This window comes from Neoarius graeffei, chromosome 9 (genome assembly GCF_027579695.1).
Source record: "Neoarius graeffei isolate fNeoGra1 chromosome 9, fNeoGra1.pri, whole genome shotgun sequence".
In the NCBI taxonomy this organism is placed as follows: domain Eukaryota; kingdom Metazoa; phylum Chordata; class Actinopteri; order Siluriformes; family Ariidae; genus Neoarius; species Neoarius graeffei.
The window spans coordinates 32,179,767-32,197,509 of record NC_083577.1 but is presented as its reverse complement, the minus strand read 5'-3'; the positions used below and the strand labels follow the sequence as shown (position 1 = coordinate 32,197,509).

Below are 17,743 nucleotides of genomic sequence, written 5' to 3'. Positions count from 1 at the left end.
AGAGTCTCCAATTAGCCTAACCTGCATGTCTTTGGACTGTGGGGGAAACCAGACCATCCAGAGGAAACCCACACAGACACAGGGAGAACATGCAAACTCCACACAGAAAGGCCCCCGTCGGCCGCTGGGCTCGAACCCAGAACCTTTGTGCTGTGAGGCAACACTGCTAACCACTACACCACCATGCCACCCAACTTGAACATACAATATTTAATATGACAAACAAATGTGTTTAATAAGTAGCTCTTTGTGTAATGTGGGAAAATAGATCTGAGATAAACAATGGCAGGTCTAAAGATGCATAATATGGGCGTTCAGCAGAGGTGGACAAAGTACCCAACTTCATTACTTAAGTCAAAGTACAGATCCCACTGGTCAAATGTTACTCTGATACAAGTGAAAGTTGTCCAGTCAAATTTTTACTTAAGTTAAAGTAATGAAGTACTTGCTTTTAAAAATACTTAAATATTAAAAGTACATTTTCTGTCAATGCATTTTTGTATTATTGTCACAACACTTACAAAACCTAATGTCATGGCCAAAGACAGAAATGTGAATTCACAAAATGAACGCATGCTGTGCCATCATGGTGGTTTAATGTTAAGCTAGCTAGTCAGTGAAGCTCCACCTGACATGGTAACAAACTCTTTTCAAACTTGAAATCATATTGAGTAGCTAATGCTACTAGAAAAGAAAGATTTCTACATTCTGTTTATTTGGCAAGATTATGCAGAAACGTATATTTCTGAAAGGACTTCAGATAAGTTAACATTATTCATGTTAGTGTAACTCTGTTTTTACATGCTAATTAACAGTGTCCAAGTTAACTAGTTATGTGTAAATGTTAGTCATCGACAAGGCTATAGCAACTTGGTGGGTAAATCCATAGAAAGTCATTTGGCTAACCAGACTGCATAGCTACGGTATCGCTAGCTCTAAAAACACAAACAACTTGGGCACTATTGAGCAGAGCATGGAGTAGGACGCCTTTCTCAGGGCTCCTGCAAAAATAGCAATAAATCTTGACTAAAACAGCAACTACAATTGGAAAATAAGTGATTAATCCATAGAGATTATTGTTGGGATACTAACGACCGAGTAGAGAAGCGGTATCAGCTGGCATGGCGGAAAAGTTAAATAAATACAAGTTCGGGCCTAATGCGCCTCGGCCTGCCAGGAACACGAGGCAGACTACGCTTACGCCAGGTAACCCAGACCTACCCTCACCCACCCAGTCGGAAAGTTCAGGGATGGCAGCCGACAAATTTAAAGCGGACATGATATCATCCATAAGGGAAGAGATTTCCATAATTATCAGAGAGGAACTTAAGAATGCACTGGCAGAGGACTTCAACGTCCTAAAGTCGGAAATACAGGCAATGTGGTCGGACATCGTAAATAACACAGCCGCGATCCGCACAGAAATTGAGCATATGAATGTGGACATTCAGGACATGAAAGGTGGACTGTCAACATGGTCAGACGAGGTGGTTTCACTGCAGTCTAAGGTGACCAATCTTCAAAAACAGGTGGTCACCCTAAAAGACCGCTGTGAGAATATGGAGGGCAGGATGAGACAGGGCAATATCCAAATAACCGGCATCTATGAACAGCCAGACTCGAGCTCACCGACAGCTGTATCAAAAGTTATTAGAGAAGCCCTGTAGATGGACCGGGACATCAAAATAGACCACTCGCACTGCATCGCAACCCCCCGGACAACAGGAAAACGGGAGAAGCCACGAGTGATCATCGCCAAGCTGCACCATGACAGAGACGCCACGGAGATCCTACGGAGAGTGCGGGAGAGAGCTCCGCTGATCTACATTGGAAACCGGATTGCCATATTTCCGGACTACACCTCTGCCGTGGCCAAGGCCAGAGCTGCATTTACGGATGTAAGGAAGATGCTCTAGGGACGGAGAGGAGTCCGTTATGGTCTGCTTTATCCTGCTAGACTCCGCATTTCGTATAAGGATGAGGACAAGGAGTTTCTGGAGCCTATGAAGGCCATGGAGTTTGTCCAGAAGAAGGTTATCCCATTCACAGAGCCTCAGGTCTGAATGTATCCATACACATATGGATAACAACAGTAAGGTGAACATTATACTACCATTATTAAGGCTAGTACATAAATATGACTTGTTATATCCCAGCAGTAATTCATTTGCTACTCCAAGATCTCAGCTGTATATTGTATTTAAGTTAGTTCACTACTACATAAGTTAATGTGATTTTATTACTTTGTTATTGCTTACTTATTCATTACTACACCTGGAAGGTGCAAATTTTATATTTCCAACATTTAAGTTGAACTTAATTCTGTGTGTAATTTGAGTTGTTATACTATAATAAGGAGATACTGAAACTGTATTAGAATTTGCAGGAGCCCAAGAACAGATTTATTTTTATTCTATTCTAGTGTACCCCAAGCACAGTCAAAGCCAACCTAGATGTGCACTCTTGCTGCTTACTTTTGCAGCTAGGGACTTGGTCCCACCATTGTTTTATCAGTGTTAGCTAATTGTAGTTCCATTAGTGTTTTTTGTTATTTTGATTGTTCTGGTCCCTCTGTTCTTTGGGGACCCTGTGACAAACACAGTGACAACAAGGGCACCAACTTTCCTCTACATCAGGATTCTTACTGATTCTGTTAATGATGGAAATTTTAGATACAGCTGTAGTCATTTCTTTTTCCACTTCCTGTGTACCCAATCAACATTACCGCTTCCCATGATCCACATAATAATGCTGACGGGATATGTGCAAAGTGTTCGCCTTTGCTTCTCATTTCTCCTCCTGGTTGCCCCATGTCTGAAGACTAAGATATATATTTCATATTTTAGATAATGGACACACTAAAAGTCATAAGCTACAATGTTAAGGGTCTTCATAATCCTATTAAGAGAAAGAAAATTTTGCACCAATTGAAACAGGTTAACTGTCAGATAGCATATCTGCAGGAAACCCACTTACCTGATGGGGAACATGAAAAGTTGAAAAAGTCATGGGCAGACAAAGTATATTACTCCTCACACCGCTCCAGAAGAAGTAAGGGGATGTCTATATTTATACATAGACAAATCAACTTCACACAAACGCTGGTGCACAAAGACACTGAAGGAAGATATGTTCTGGTCAACGGGCTAATTGATGGCATAGAGGTATCCCTTTTAAACGTATATGCACCCAATGAAGATGAGCCAGGCTTTATCAGAATACTGTTTGATATAATATTACAGTATAGCACTGGTCAATTGTCGATGGGAGGAGACTTTAATTGTGTGATGTCACAGTTAATGGATCGACAACCTGCCTCGAAAGTCCCCTTGTCTAAAATGAGCAGAATGCTTAAACATCTATCTACAGAATCAGGTCTTGTGGATGTATGGAGGAGCAAATTTCCAAGAAGTAAAGATTTTACTTTCTACTCAAGTAGACATGTCCTATTCAAGGATTGATTACTTTTTCGCACCCAAGAGTGAGTCTTATAGGATAGTAGATATTGAGATATTACCTATTACAATCTCAGACCATGCACCCATCGCACTTATGTGGAATATAGGCCACAGACCAACTTCCAAGCAGTGGAGGCTTAATGCATATCTTCTGAATGATAAAGATTTTGTCTCCTTTATCACAGCAGAGTTTAAGGATTTTTTAAATACCAATACTTCGCTTGAAACATCACCACTGATACTGTGGGATTGTGCCAAAGCATATATCAGGGGCCGAATTATTTCATTCTCATGTGCCAGGAAAAAACAAAAAGAGTCTAAACAGAGAGAATTGGAGGATAAAATAAAAGAGCTTGAACAAAAACACAAAAAATCGGCTTCAATCAGTATCCTAAATAATTTGAATGCAGCTTGTAGAGAACTTAATAGTTTACTATCAGACAAAGTTGAGGGAACACTGAGATTTACCAATCAGCGATACTATGAATATGGCAATAGAACGAGTAGATTATTAGCATTTAGTTTAAGAAAACAGCAAGCATCCAACACGGTTCAGAGAGTAAAGTTACAGGATACCTTTGCTACAAAACCTGATAGAATAGCAGAATCCTTTGCAGAGTTTTATAAAGGCTTATATAAGAATACAGACACTTGCTTGGATTATATGAAACGTGCAGAGTTTCTGGACCACATAAAATTGCCTGAATTGACAGAGTCCGCAGCAGAAGAGTTAGATAGGCCAATTGAAGAATGGGAGATCAAGCAGGTGATTTCATCTCTCAAAAACAATAAAAGCCCAGGTCCAGATGGATATATTAATGAATTTTACAGGACATTCAAAGATTTGCTATCACCGTTGTTACTAAAGGCATACCGTCATGCACTTGAATAAAAAATTATGGCACCATCCTGGAATGAGGCAACTATAGTGGTGATCCATAAGGAGGGTAAAGATCCCACTGAATGTCCATCCTACAGACCAATATCACTGCTGAATGGGGACGTGCGTATATTAACGGCAGTCTTGGCCAGGCGAGTTAATCAGATAATCACTCAAATAATCCACCCTGACCAGACTGGATTCATCACCAGGAGATATTATGGAGATAATGTACGCCGCTTACTAAATATAATATCCCATCAGCAAGATAAGAAATTAAAATCAGTAATTATATCCTTAGATGCCCAAAAAGCATTTGACCGTGTATCATGGCAATATTTATTTCAAACATTAAAGTGATTTAGATTCGGCCCTAACTTTATAACTTGGATACAAACATTGTACTCGTCACCACAGGCTGCTGTCAAAGTTAATGGCTGTAGATCTGAGAGATTCACTTTGGAACATGGATGCAGACAAGACTGTTCTTTATCACCTTTACTATTTGTTATTAGTATCAAACCGTTGGCCCAACTCATCAGAGATGATGATGATATAAAAGGAATTGTAATTAATGGAGAGGAACACAAATTATTACTTTATGCTGATGATGTAATTCTGTATTTGACAAAACCTGCATTAACAATCCCACATTTAAAAAGACAAATTTCCAAGTTTGGGTTTTATTCAGGATACAAGGTAAATGTGGAGAAAACTATGGCTATGGATATAAATGGCACGATCCCACATAGTATAAAGCTTCAGAGTGGATTTAGATGGCCCGTGGAAGGTATTAAATATCTAGGTATATACATTTCCCCCATCTCTGCAGAATCTGTTTGACGCTAATTATAGTAAAATAATTCGGAGCATTAATAACGATCTAGAACGGTGGTCTATGCTCCCCTGTCTCTGCTGGGGAGCGTTGAAAATATCCGTATGAACATTCTGCCCAGATTACTTTACTTGTTTCAAATGTTCCCTATAGAAATTCCAAAATCTACATTCGATAATTTGGAGAAAATGTTGTCAAGATTTATATGGCAAAAAAAAGCACCCTAGAATTCCACTTAAAACCCTACAGTTATCTAAATCAAACGGCGGCCTTAAACTTCCCAACCTAAAATATTATTTCTGGGCTGCACAAATGAAGCCGATGATAGCGTGGCTTCAGAACAATATAGGTACACGTTGGCTTAACATAGAAAAAGGTCTATGCTCGCTAAAGTCTCTGCAAGACCTACCCTTCCTGGATGTTCCCATAAAGGAAATGGCAACTTGGACTAAGAACACTCTTAAAATTTGGATTAAAATACAGTCAACTTTTGGATTACCGACACAAATATCACCATTAATCAGCATTGGATCTATGAAGAGCTTCACACCTAATAATTTGGACATCGGCTTTAGAAGGTGGTCAGGGTATGGCTTGGTATATCTGCACCAGTTATTCAGTTTTGGTAATCTAAGAACATTTGAGCAGTTGAGAAATGATTATGGTCTCCCTAAGACAGATTTCTACCGATATTTGCAACTTAGAACATTTCTGACAGGGCACAAGGAATGGGGAAAACTCATAAAAAACTTCTCCTATCGAACAGTTCCCAATAGAAATACAAACAGGAAATAGAGATGGAAAAATGATTAGTAGATTCTACCATATATTTTTATCCATGAATACACAAAACTCCTTACAAATTAAGCAGAGGTGGGAGGCAGAAATGGATATGGTTATATCACAGGAAGCCTGGGAGGAGGTGTGTAGTGAGGCACACCTGGTCACAAGTTCAAATACATGGAGGGAGTTTAAGTGGAAAATAATTGTTAGATTTTTCAGGACTCCAGAAATAGTATCTAGAATGAACCAGTCACATTCCAGTTCATGCTGGAGGAATTGTGGGGCACATACCGCCAATCATACCCATATATTCTGGTTTTGTCCGAAAATAAAGACATTCTGGGGAGAGTTTTTTGATGCTCTTAAAGAGGTTTTCCAACAGGACATACCTCAAGATCCTACTGTGGCTCTATTGGGAGTAATTCCTAAAGGACTGAATGGGAGGTCCAAGAAATATCTCTTAAATATATTACTTACAGCTGCACTGAAGTGCATAACTATTAGATGGTTGAAACCAACCCCCCCTCATATAACACATGGATCCAGAAGGTTTGGGACCTCTATCAGATGGAGCACATTACATATTTATTAAGGCTCCAAAAGCCCATCTTTACTAAGCAGTGGAGTCCTGTTGTACCTTTATTAATACAATAAGGCTGGTTAGCCTCCCCCCTTTACCACCTCTTTTACATAATCCACACAGTGCCTTACAATGTTTTAGTGTAAGTTCTGTGGGTTCCTGACTGCTTATTTGTATGTGTCCTTGTGTATATGAATGTCTGAATATATATATTTGATTTAATATATTTAATGTATTTATTTGGGAGTGGATATTTGTTTTTGTTTTGTTTTTGTTTGTCTTATTTGCTTGTAATCTTAATTTGGATATAATGTGTACAACTGTCATCTACAGCTGGGTAGAGAAAAGTGTATATACTGGAATGTTGTCATTGAAAACCCAGTAAAAAATAAGTTAAAAAAAAAAAAACACAGACAACTTCATTGCAAGCTTTCCCTTGGAATAAAACATTTACATACCTCAATATGCTTCCGCAGGTTAGATGGCAAGTTTTTGTAGGCCATGATGTGGTTCATTTTTGACAAACAAAGCAAACACTTAAAACAAAACGAACCTTTAATCTTTTCAGAAAACTGAAACATGGGTGTGGCAGCGGGGGCGTGGTCAAGCGTCGGTCTGTGATCGGAGGGCGGAGTCAGGGAAGGTAAGTGGCAGAATCACTGCACCTGATGTTGGTTAATCTGTGTTTGTGTGTTTTCCCCAGGGACCGCACCCTATATAAGGAGAGAGAGAGAGCAGAGGAAGAGAGCTCTCTCCCCTACCAGGCAACTGATGTGTGTGTGCGTGTCTGTGTGACTGGGATTATTATTGGAAGCTGAAAAGCTGAATAAAGAGCTTTTGCAAAATCAGTTCTGGCCTGCCGTACTTCTGTGCTCCACCCACCCGCTCAACATACTACAGTGGTGCCGAAACCCGGGATGGGAGCACAGAGGAGAACAGCCCCATGGAGTCCCCCCCCTTCGCGGACCTGATCCATGCCCTCGCCATGGCCCAACAGAGCCAGCACCAGGCGCTGGTCGCCCTCCGAAAGGAGCAAGTGCAACGGTTTGAGGCCCTGGTGCTGGCGCAGCAGGAAGATCATCAGGCGTTCCGGCACCTCCTCCCGTCGGCGGGGTCCACCACCTCCACCGCCGTGGGCCCTCCCCCCTTCACCCTAACGAAGATGGGCCCACACGACGACCCTGAGGCCTTCCTAGTGCTCTTCGAGCAAGCAGCAGAGGCCTGGGGCTGGCCGGTGGAACAGCGCGCGGCGCGCCTCCTCCCCCTGCTAACAGGTGAGGCGCAGCTGGCCGCGCTACAGCTCCCCGCCGACAGCCAGCTGGCCTACGCGGACCTGCACCGGGCCGTCCTCCAGCATGTGGGACACACCTCTGAACAACACCGCCAGCGCTTCCGCGCTCTACGCCTAGAGAAGGTCGGCCGGCCGTTCGCATTTGGCCAGCAACTCTGGGACGCCTGCCAGCGGTAGCTGAGGGCTGACAACCACGATGCCGAGGGAATCGTCAATCAGGTGGTACTGGAACAATTCATCACACGACTCCCCGACAGAACCGCGGAGTGGGTCCAGTGCCATCGCCCAGCATCGCTGGATCAGGCCATCGAGTTGGCAGAGGATCATTTGGTGGCTGTTCCCATGGCAGGACCACAGATCGCCTCTTCTCTCTCTCTTTCTCCTTCTCTCTCTCTCTCTACCCACACTCCTGTGTCTCGTCCTCGCCCCGTTCCCCCACCGCGGAGGCAGGGGCCGGCTCCACCCCAGCCGGCCCGCCGCACCCGCGGTGCCCTCCTGTTTCCCACTTCCATGTCTGTCTCTCCCCCCCCTTAGGTGGGTGAGCCCCAGAGCGCCGGTGCAGAGAGAGAGCTCGGGCCGGTTTGCTGGCACTGCGGGGAACCGGGGCATCTCCAGCATCAGTGCTCGGCAATGGAGGTGGGCGCGGTGGTCCGGATCCCTGACGCTCCAGGAACCGCCCTCAATTGGGCCAGAGCGTATCGCATACCGGTGAGTGTCCAAGGGGATATGTATCAGGGTTTGGTGGACTCCGGCTGTAATCAGACCTCAATCCACCAAAGCCTGGTGCAAGACGAGGCACTGGGGAGAGCACAATTGGTGAAAGTGTTGTGTGTGCACAGGGATGTTCACAACTACCCTTTAGTGTCGGTTCACGTTCTATTTTGAGGGGAGAAATTTAGTGTAAAGGCGGCGGTTAATCCTTGCCTTACCCTCTCAATAATTTTGGGGACTGATTGGCTGGGATTTCGGGAGTTAATGGCACATTTAGTGAAGAGTGGGTCCTGCCATAGTTTAGCGGGGGGAGGTCCCGGTGTGGCATTGGTGGGAACAGCTGTCACAGAGCCGTCTACGTCATCACCGCGTCAGAGTGAGGTGCCGCAGGCTCCTCCTCTCTCTCTCGGGGAATCCCTCGCAAATTTTCCGTTAGAGCAGTCGCGAGACGAGACTCTGCGGCATGCGTTTGACCAAGTAGGAGTAATCGATGGTCAAATGCTCCAGCCAAACACCACCCCATCCGTCCCCTATTTCTGCATTTTAAAAGATAGATTATACCGAGTGACGCAGGACACTCAGACTAAGGAGCCGATCATGCAGCTTTTGATCCCAAAGAGCCGCCGAAAATTGGTATTCCAGGTGGCTCACTTTAATCCCATGGCTGGACACTTGGGGCAGGATAAGACACTAGCCCGAATAATGGCCCGATTCTATTGGCCAGAGATTCACAGCAATGTCCGTAGGTGGTGTACGGCGTGCCGCAAATGCCAGTTAGTAAATCCAGCGGCCATTCCAAAAGCGCCTTTGCGCCCTCTGCCATTAATCGAGACCCCGTTTGAAAGAATTGGGATGGATCTCGTCGGGCCATTAGATTCGTCAACACGAGGATATCACTTTATTTTAGTTCTGGTGGACTATGCAACGCAATACCCAGAAGCAGTGCCTCTTCGCAATATCTCAGCACGTAGTATTGCGGAAGCGCTCTTCCACATCATCTCCCGAGTCGGAATCCCCAAAGAGATTCTGACTGATCAAGGCACTTAGTTTATGTCACGCACACTGTGCGAACTGTATGGTTATTGGGAATTAAGCCGATCCGCACCAGCGTTTATCACCCACAAACAGACGGTTTAGTTGAACGGTTCAACCACACCCTCAAGAATATAATTTAAAAATTCGTAAGCGAGGACGCACGCAATTGGGATAAATGGCTCGAACCCCTGTTATTCGCAGTGCGAGAGGTCCCACAAGCCTCCACGGGATTCTCCCCATTTGAATTATTATGTGGGCGTAAGCCGCGCGGCATCCGAGATGCACTGCGGGAAAATTGGGAGGAGGGACCTTCACCGAGTGAAAACGAAATTCAATACGTTAGCGACCTGCGCACAAAACTCCACACACTCACTCACCTAACCCAGGAGAATTTGCAGCAGGCCCAAGAATGGCAAATCCGCCTGTACGACATAGGGTACGCACCTTAGGGGTTTGCACCGGGAGATAAAGTACTCGTACTGTTGCCCACGTCGAGCTCCAAATTGATCACCAGGTGGCAAGGACCCTTTGAGGTCACACGGAGAGTCGGGGATGTTGACTATGAGGTGAGGCGGACGGACAGGGGCGGGGCGCTACAGATTTACCACCTCAATCTGCTCAAACTCTGGAACAAGGAGGTCCCCGTGGCATTGGTGTCGGTGGTTCCGGAGAAGGTGGAGCTGGGGCCGGAGGTCCCAAAGGGAACATTGGCATTGCATACCTCTCCGGTCCCCTGTAGAGACCACCTCTCCCCGACCCAACTCACGGAGGTTGCTCAGTTGCAGACCAAATTTTCTGACGTGTTCTCGCCCCTGCCCGGCCGCACCCACCTCATAGAACACCACATTGAGACACCCCCGGGGGTGGTAGTGCGCAGCCGCCCTTACAGGCTGCCCGAACACAAGAAAAAGGTGGTTCGGGAAGAACTCAAGGCCATGCTCGAAATGGGCATCATCAAGGAGTCCCACAGTGACTGGAGCAGCCCGTTGGTCTTGATTCCCAAGGCCGATGGGTCGGTCCGGTTCTGTGTGGACTATAGAAAAGTCAACGCGGTGTCTAAATTCGATGCGTGCCCAATGCCTCATATTGATGAGTTGCTTGATCGACTAGGCATGGCTCACTTTTATTCGACACTGGATTTGACAGAGGGTTATTGGCAGATCCCCTTGACTCCACTATCCCGAGAAAAACCGGCCTTTTCCACACCGTTTGGCTTACACCAATTTGTCACACTTCCTTTTGGGTTGTTTGGGGCGCCCGCTACGTTCCATCGGCTTATGGATAGGGTCCTCCGCCCCCACGCCACCTATGCGACCGCGTACTTGGACCTCGTACTTGGCACCTGCAACACCTGAGGGCTGTCCTTGGGTCGCTGAGGTGAGCAGGTCTCACAGCCAACCCGAAGAAGTGTGCGATTGGGCGGGTGGAAGTACGGTATCTGGGCTTCCACTTGGGCAATGGGCAGGTGCGTCCCCAAATTAATAAGACGGCAGCGATTGCGGCCTGCCCGAGGCCCAAGACCAAAAAGGGGGTGAGACAGTTCCTGGGGCTGGCTGGCTACTATCGTAGGTTTATACCTAATTATTCGGACATCACCAGCCCGCTGACTGATCTCACTAAAAAGGGAGCACCAGATCCGGTCCAGTGGACGGAGCAATGCCAGCGGACTTTCTCTGAGGTGAAGGCTGCACTGCGCGGGGGGCCACTGTTACACTCCCCTGACTTTTCTCTCCCCTTTATGTTGCAGACGGATGCATCAGACAGAGGGCTGGGGGCCATTCTGTCCCAGGAGGTGGAGGGGGAGGGCCGCCCCGTGCTGTACATAAGCAGGAAGCTGTCAGTGCGTGAGGGGCGCTACAGCACCATCGAGAAGGAGTGCCTGGCGATCAAGTGGGCGGTCCTCGCCCTCCGTTACTACTTCCTGGGGCACCCTTTCACCCTCTGTTCAGACCACGTGCCCCTCCAGTGGCTCCACCGCATGAAGGATGCCAATGCGCGGATCACCCGTTGGTATCTGGCACTCCAGCCCTTTAATTTCAAGGTGGTCCACAGGCCGGGGGCGCAGATGGTCGTGGCGGACTTCCTCTCCTGTCGGGGGGTGGGGGGGTGGGGGTTGGCTGTGGGCCGGACGGCTGCACGGCCTGAGTCGGGCGGTGGGGGTATGTGGCAGTGGGGACGTGGAAAAGCATCGGTCTGTGACCAGAGGGCGGAGTCAGGGAAGGTAAGTGGCAGAATCACTGCACCTGATGTTGGTTAATCTGTGTTTGTGTGTCTTCCCCAGGGACCGCGCCCTATATAAGGAGAGAGAGAGAGCAGAGGAAGAGAGCTCTCTCCCCTACCAGGCAACTGATGTGTGTGTGCGTGTCTGTGTGACTGGGAGTATTATTGGAAGCTGAAAAGCTGAATAAAGAGCTTTTGCAAAATCAGTTCTGGCCTGCTGTACTTCTGTGCTCCACCCACCCGCTCAACATACTACAATGGATTCATGGGCCATGGGTGCGTGCATTCCCCAGAAGAACCACCTCCTTCCATTCTGCCATCAACTGATCATGTTCAAATAATGCTGTTGAGAAATAATTGATCTTGGTTTTATACAGTCTATAGACGTGACATGACCCCTAGTGATTACTGATAGGCTGTCTCAGTGTCACCTGTGAAAAAACCAATCACATTTTAGAAAAGAAAAGAAAAAACATCCACTTTCAAAGCTTCTTCATAGTAACAAGTAACGAGGACCTTGATAGAAATGTAGTGGAGTAAAAAGTATGATATTTGCCTTTCAAATGTAGTGAAGTTAAAGTCATAAGTTTCCAAAAAAATTAATACTCAAGTAAAGTACAGATACTCAAAAAGTCTACTTAAGTACAGTCTCACCTCATCTCATTATCTCTAGCCGCTTTATCCCGTTCTACAGGGTCGCAGGCAAGCTGGAGCCTATCCCAGCTGACTACGGGTGAAAGGCAGGGTACACCCTGGACAAGTCGCCAGGTCATCACAGGGCTAACACATAGACACAGACAACCATTCACACTCACATTCACACCTACGGTCAATTTAGAGTCACCAGTTAACCTAACCTGCATGTCTTTGGACTGTGGGGGAAACCGGAGCACCCAGAGGAAACCCACGCGGACACGGGGAGAACATGCAAACTCCGCACAGAAAGTCCCTTGCCGGCCACGGGGCTCGAACCCGGACCTTCTTGCTGTGAGGCGACAGCGCTAACCACTACACCACCGTGCCGCCCACTTAAGTACAGTACTCAAGTAAATGTACTTCATTACTGTCCACCTCTGGCATTCAGGGTTGAAATTTGGCGGTTGCACGGTCGCCAGTGGCAACTAAAAACTGACCAGAGCGACTAAAAGTTTAGGTTTGGTCGCACAAAGGGCGACTATGATTTGAGAAGTATGAAAAAAAATGACAATAAAAATTAAATAAAAATGTTCCTTCCTTGGGGTACCTTTATTTTCTTTGCTTTCCTTTCCTCAACTCTAAGTTCATTAATTCTAGTAAAAGTTTAGTTCTAAAGTGCAAAATTCAATGCTATTCGTGAGTTTTCAGATCGCTCTACGATATCCATTGCTGTGTCCAAAATCACTCACTACTCACTATATAGTGGACTGTATAGTGAGTTCGCCATTTTGTAGTACTGTCTGAATGTATAGTCAGAATTATTACACACTATATAGTGGACTCATAGTATCCCACAATGCACCATGAAAAGTAGTGTCCAACCGATGATCACTAACAAAGCAATATATACCATCATGCATTGCGGTCACACTGAAAGAAAAGCTGTAAAAGCTGTTTCATAAGGACCGTTAAATATTTTAGATTGAGTACAGCAGTAGTTTGTTTTTCCTTATGACGATGGGCACAACACAAATTTATAAGTTGTGGCGCGAAAATGGCAATAATATTGTAGTGTGTTGGGGTGAATGGATGGAGGAAGGAACACATTATAAACGGACATTCACGTACAATTAAAAATAGTAAGCACATAGAAAATAAGCTAAAATAGAATAAGACAGATAAACTACAAGATTAAAAGTTACAGTGCAGAGCGAGGAATTAATCAAAAGCCTCAAATTTGATTTAATAAAAGGCAGTGGCAAAGAAGAAAGTATTCAGCTTTGATTTAAAAGAACTGAAAGATGCAGCAGACACAAAGTACTCTGTATTTATTAACGTGGGAAATACACTCTGTATAATATGGATTTATCACAAAAACACATGCATGTATTTATTAGTTTGAAAACCCACCAGCCGGCTGATCTGGCACGTTTTAATTGTGCGACAGTAATGACGTAAATAACGGTGTAGCGAAGTAGTGTCCAAAAGTGTTTTTTTTTTTTTTTTCATTTTACCAATGAGCTCACTATATACAGGTAGTCGTCGACTTACGACCGCGTTTGGTTACGACTGACCGGTCGTAAACCGATCTGGTCGTAAGTCGGCCTATGATAAATGAATGTAAGTATATTGTGATGTGTAATGATATTGTAATCATCTTAAAGTCTTATTTTATCAACATTTTCTTATTTCATTACCCTGGCTCATTATTTGGTTTAAGTCAAACACTGCATACTACACTGTGTACAGTACAATTCGTTTAATATGTGCAAAACAAAAAATACGAAATACAGGTGTGAAAAATAGAAAACATTTTAGTTTGAAACATACCAAAATACAAATGTAAAACATAGCAAAATACAAAACTTAGTGACCACTGGCATCACTGGTGCTTGGCTGTAGGTCATCTACGTCATCATCAGCTGTTGCAGTGCTCGGGCTGGCGGGAGCATTTGCTCGTTTCATAAACCAGGAGCTGGGGTGGAAACTGTATGACAGAGTGCGCGAGGGAGCGTGAGAGAGACTGTGCATGTGCCTGGAGCTGGGGCGGAAACTGTATGACGGAGTGCGCGAGGGAACGCGAGAGAGACTGCACATGTGCCTGGAGCTGGGGCGGAAACTGTTGTACGTGGCGAGAGGCCAGTGTTGCCAGATTGGGCGGTTTCCCGCCCAATTGGTGGTTTTAAGTGCATTTTGGCAGGTTTTGAACATATTTTGGGCTGGAAAATGTCAGCAGTATCTGGCAACACTGCGAGAGGCGCTGCCGGGAGCTGGGGCAGAAACTTTCGTACGCTCAGCTAGCTCAGCTGGGAAACACTTGCCAGTCATAACCAGACGGTCGTAAAGTCGATTGGTCGTAAATCGCATAGGTCGTAAGTCGACGAGTACCTGTATTCCTCTATATAGAATTTCCTAGACCGTGAGTAGGGAGTAGTGAATAAGTGAATGATTTTGGACACAGCACACAACTTTCCCAAAGTCTTACCTTTCAAATGATTAATTGCTGTGTCATAGCGGAAGCCGGGACCTTTCTTCCACTCCACTGTGTTGATGTTTGTAGCTACCGCTAGCTGCTAGGTAGTTAAGCTCAAAGATGGCTAAAAGATGGTTACACAGGTCTGATTTTCTGACGTTATGGGGATAATAATCAAAGTGTCCCATCTGTCTACCCTTACTGAACAGATAGATGATATGAAGTTATGGCTCGACGTCAGGTACGTCAACATTGTCAATTATTTTATTCTTAGTGAGGGCGTTAATGGCGAGAAGCTAAGGAACTACAAAAGCACGGAGGTGTACAATGATCTACACAGTAATAAAATTGGCAAAATTATGTGTAAGAGAGGGTGAGTTTGTTTGCTTAAAGGCTGAGGTTGAGCCTAGCCAGAGCAAAAAAAGGGAAACCCTGCAGTCATGCAGCAGCTATCATCTGGAAGGGAGACTATGTCAGAGTAGAGTGATTGTATTATTGTATTGGTTTACTAATAATGTAGTGTTTATATATTGTAAGTTGCTTTGGACAAAAGCATCTGCCAAATACCATAACTATAACCATATTAACCATAAGCACCTAGCTCTAGTCTAATAGAACTCTACCAGCCTACTGTACCGTGATGTCTCTTGTATAGGCTCAAGAAGCAAAAGGGTATCAATAAAATATCAGATCTTTATGATAGGGCAGCACGGTGGTGTAGTGGTTAGCGCTGTCACCTCACAGCAAGAAGGTCCTGGGTTCGAGCCCCGGGGCCGGCAAGGGCCTTTCTGTGTGGAGTTTGCATGTTCTCCCCGTGTCCGCGTGGGTTTCCTCCGGGTGCTCCGGTTTCCCCCACAGTCCAAAGACATGCAGGTTAGGTTAACTGGTGACTCTAAATTGACCGTGAGTGTGAATGGTTGTCTGTGTCTATGTGTCAGCCCTGTGATGACCTGGCGACTTGTCCAGGGTGTACCCTGCCTTTCGCCCGTAGTCAGCTGGGATAGGCTCCAGCTTGCCTGCGACCCTGTAGAAGGATAAAGCGGCTAGAGATAATGAGATGAGATCTTTATGATAGAGATGTCCTTTTAAGTTTTACTGACATCAAGCAAAGGTTTAATATTGATGCCAAGCACTTTGTCAAATATTTACAGATTAGACATTTCATAACACAAAATTCAAAATTCCTTAAGCCTGCCCTTCTTGAACTCTATTGAAATGATAGCTGTGAATTATTGTGGTACACCTGGACTTATTTCTCGGTTCTACCAAATTATTATTACAAAATCAAAAGAATCCTCAGATGATAAAAGACGTGCCTGGTGTTTAGATCTTAAGGAAGATATTACTGTTGAAGAATGGGAGAATGGTATGCTTACAGAGTCAAGTTCAAATGATAAATACACGGTTTAAGTTACTTCAGTACAAATGGCTGATGAGAATATATATCACTCCAGTAGTACAACATCGCATTGATCCTAACACACCTGATCTATGTGTTAAATGTGGTACACATAAAGGGACTCTATTTCATTGTCTTTGGGAATGTTCCATTATCCAAGAATTTTGGAAGGAGATAATTACAACTTTGTCTAAGATTACTGATGCACATCTTCCACTATGTCCTAAGCTCTGTATACTGGGACTTCTCCCAGAAAATTGTGCACTCAGTAAGTATGAGAAATCAATGGTCATATATTGTTTACTTGAAGCAAAACATAAAATTGCTCTGTCGTGGAGATCTATGTATAGGCCAAGTAAGCAAATGTGGGCTGAAGGACTATTACACTGTATAGCCATGGAAAAATTGACATACATTATCAAGGGGAAATATAACAGATTTGTTAAGATCTGGGATTCGTTTATGGGGTTTTTGGAGAGAGAGGGTTTGTCTGGGACTGTGTAGTTTAATTTCTATTTTTGCTCTTTTTTTTTTGTCTCACTAATGTTAATTTCCAGATTTTTACTTACTGTTGTCTTTGGTGATTGTGTCTGTTAATGTGCCTTCTTGTTCTTGTTGCTTTTTTTTTTTTTTTGGTATGTGTTTGTCAATTAAGGGAAAAATCAATAAAGATATTTGTAAAAAAAAAAAAAAAAGAAGCAAAAGCTAGGTGAGAAGCACAGGCTAACCACTTTAATACAGATGCTGTCAAACTCTGGAAACAATAAACATACCATACTTAAATAATTCCTTGTCTATGTATTTGTTCAAGCTTCTTCAACTTCTTAACTACTTGGATCATTCCAGATATTGGATGGTATTTGTAGGCTATTTGTTTATACTAGTACTTCAGCACTGGTCGCTCTTGGATTCTCTTGGCTACTGAGGCTACATGCACTTATTGTTAGTCACTTTGAATAAAAACATCAGCTAAATGACTGTAATGTAGTGTAATGTTTTGAATAACGTACGGTATCTAGACAACAATTATATAGAATTAATGTTGCTGATTAATCCATTTCTGGGGGCATACATTAAACACCGTGGGTTATTATTCAAGTAAAAAAGCTGCTTTGCGACAATGTTTATTGTTAAAAGCGCTGTACAAATAAACTTGAAGTAAAAATGGTTTTTTAAATTTTTTATGTTTGACTCGAGGAAATTTAAGGGCCATTTTATTTTGGCCTGGGCCACTAAAAATTCAGGGATACTGGCCCAAGTGGCGACCAAGCACTGAAGTTAATTTTTAGCCCTGGGCATTATGATATTTCTTCTTCCTTAATGGCTTCAACAGTATTTTATATACAGTAGTAAGCATTTCCCATACAGATTTATGCAAAATTGTGCTAACCCCAATGCAGGCTTGTTAAATTAGGAATAAACAATCGAATCAACTCAATTAA

The 17,743-nt window shown here is 44.2% G+C and overlaps 1 protein-coding gene across 1 annotated transcript in view; it reads right to left on the bottom strand.

Moving 5' to 3' along the window:
- hs6st3b (heparan sulfate 6-O-sulfotransferase 3b) overlaps positions 1 to 17,743 on the bottom strand; it is a 173,523-nt gene that overhangs the window by 65,248 nt on the left and 90,532 nt on the right. The gene's annotated exons all lie outside the window — the stretch shown is intronic.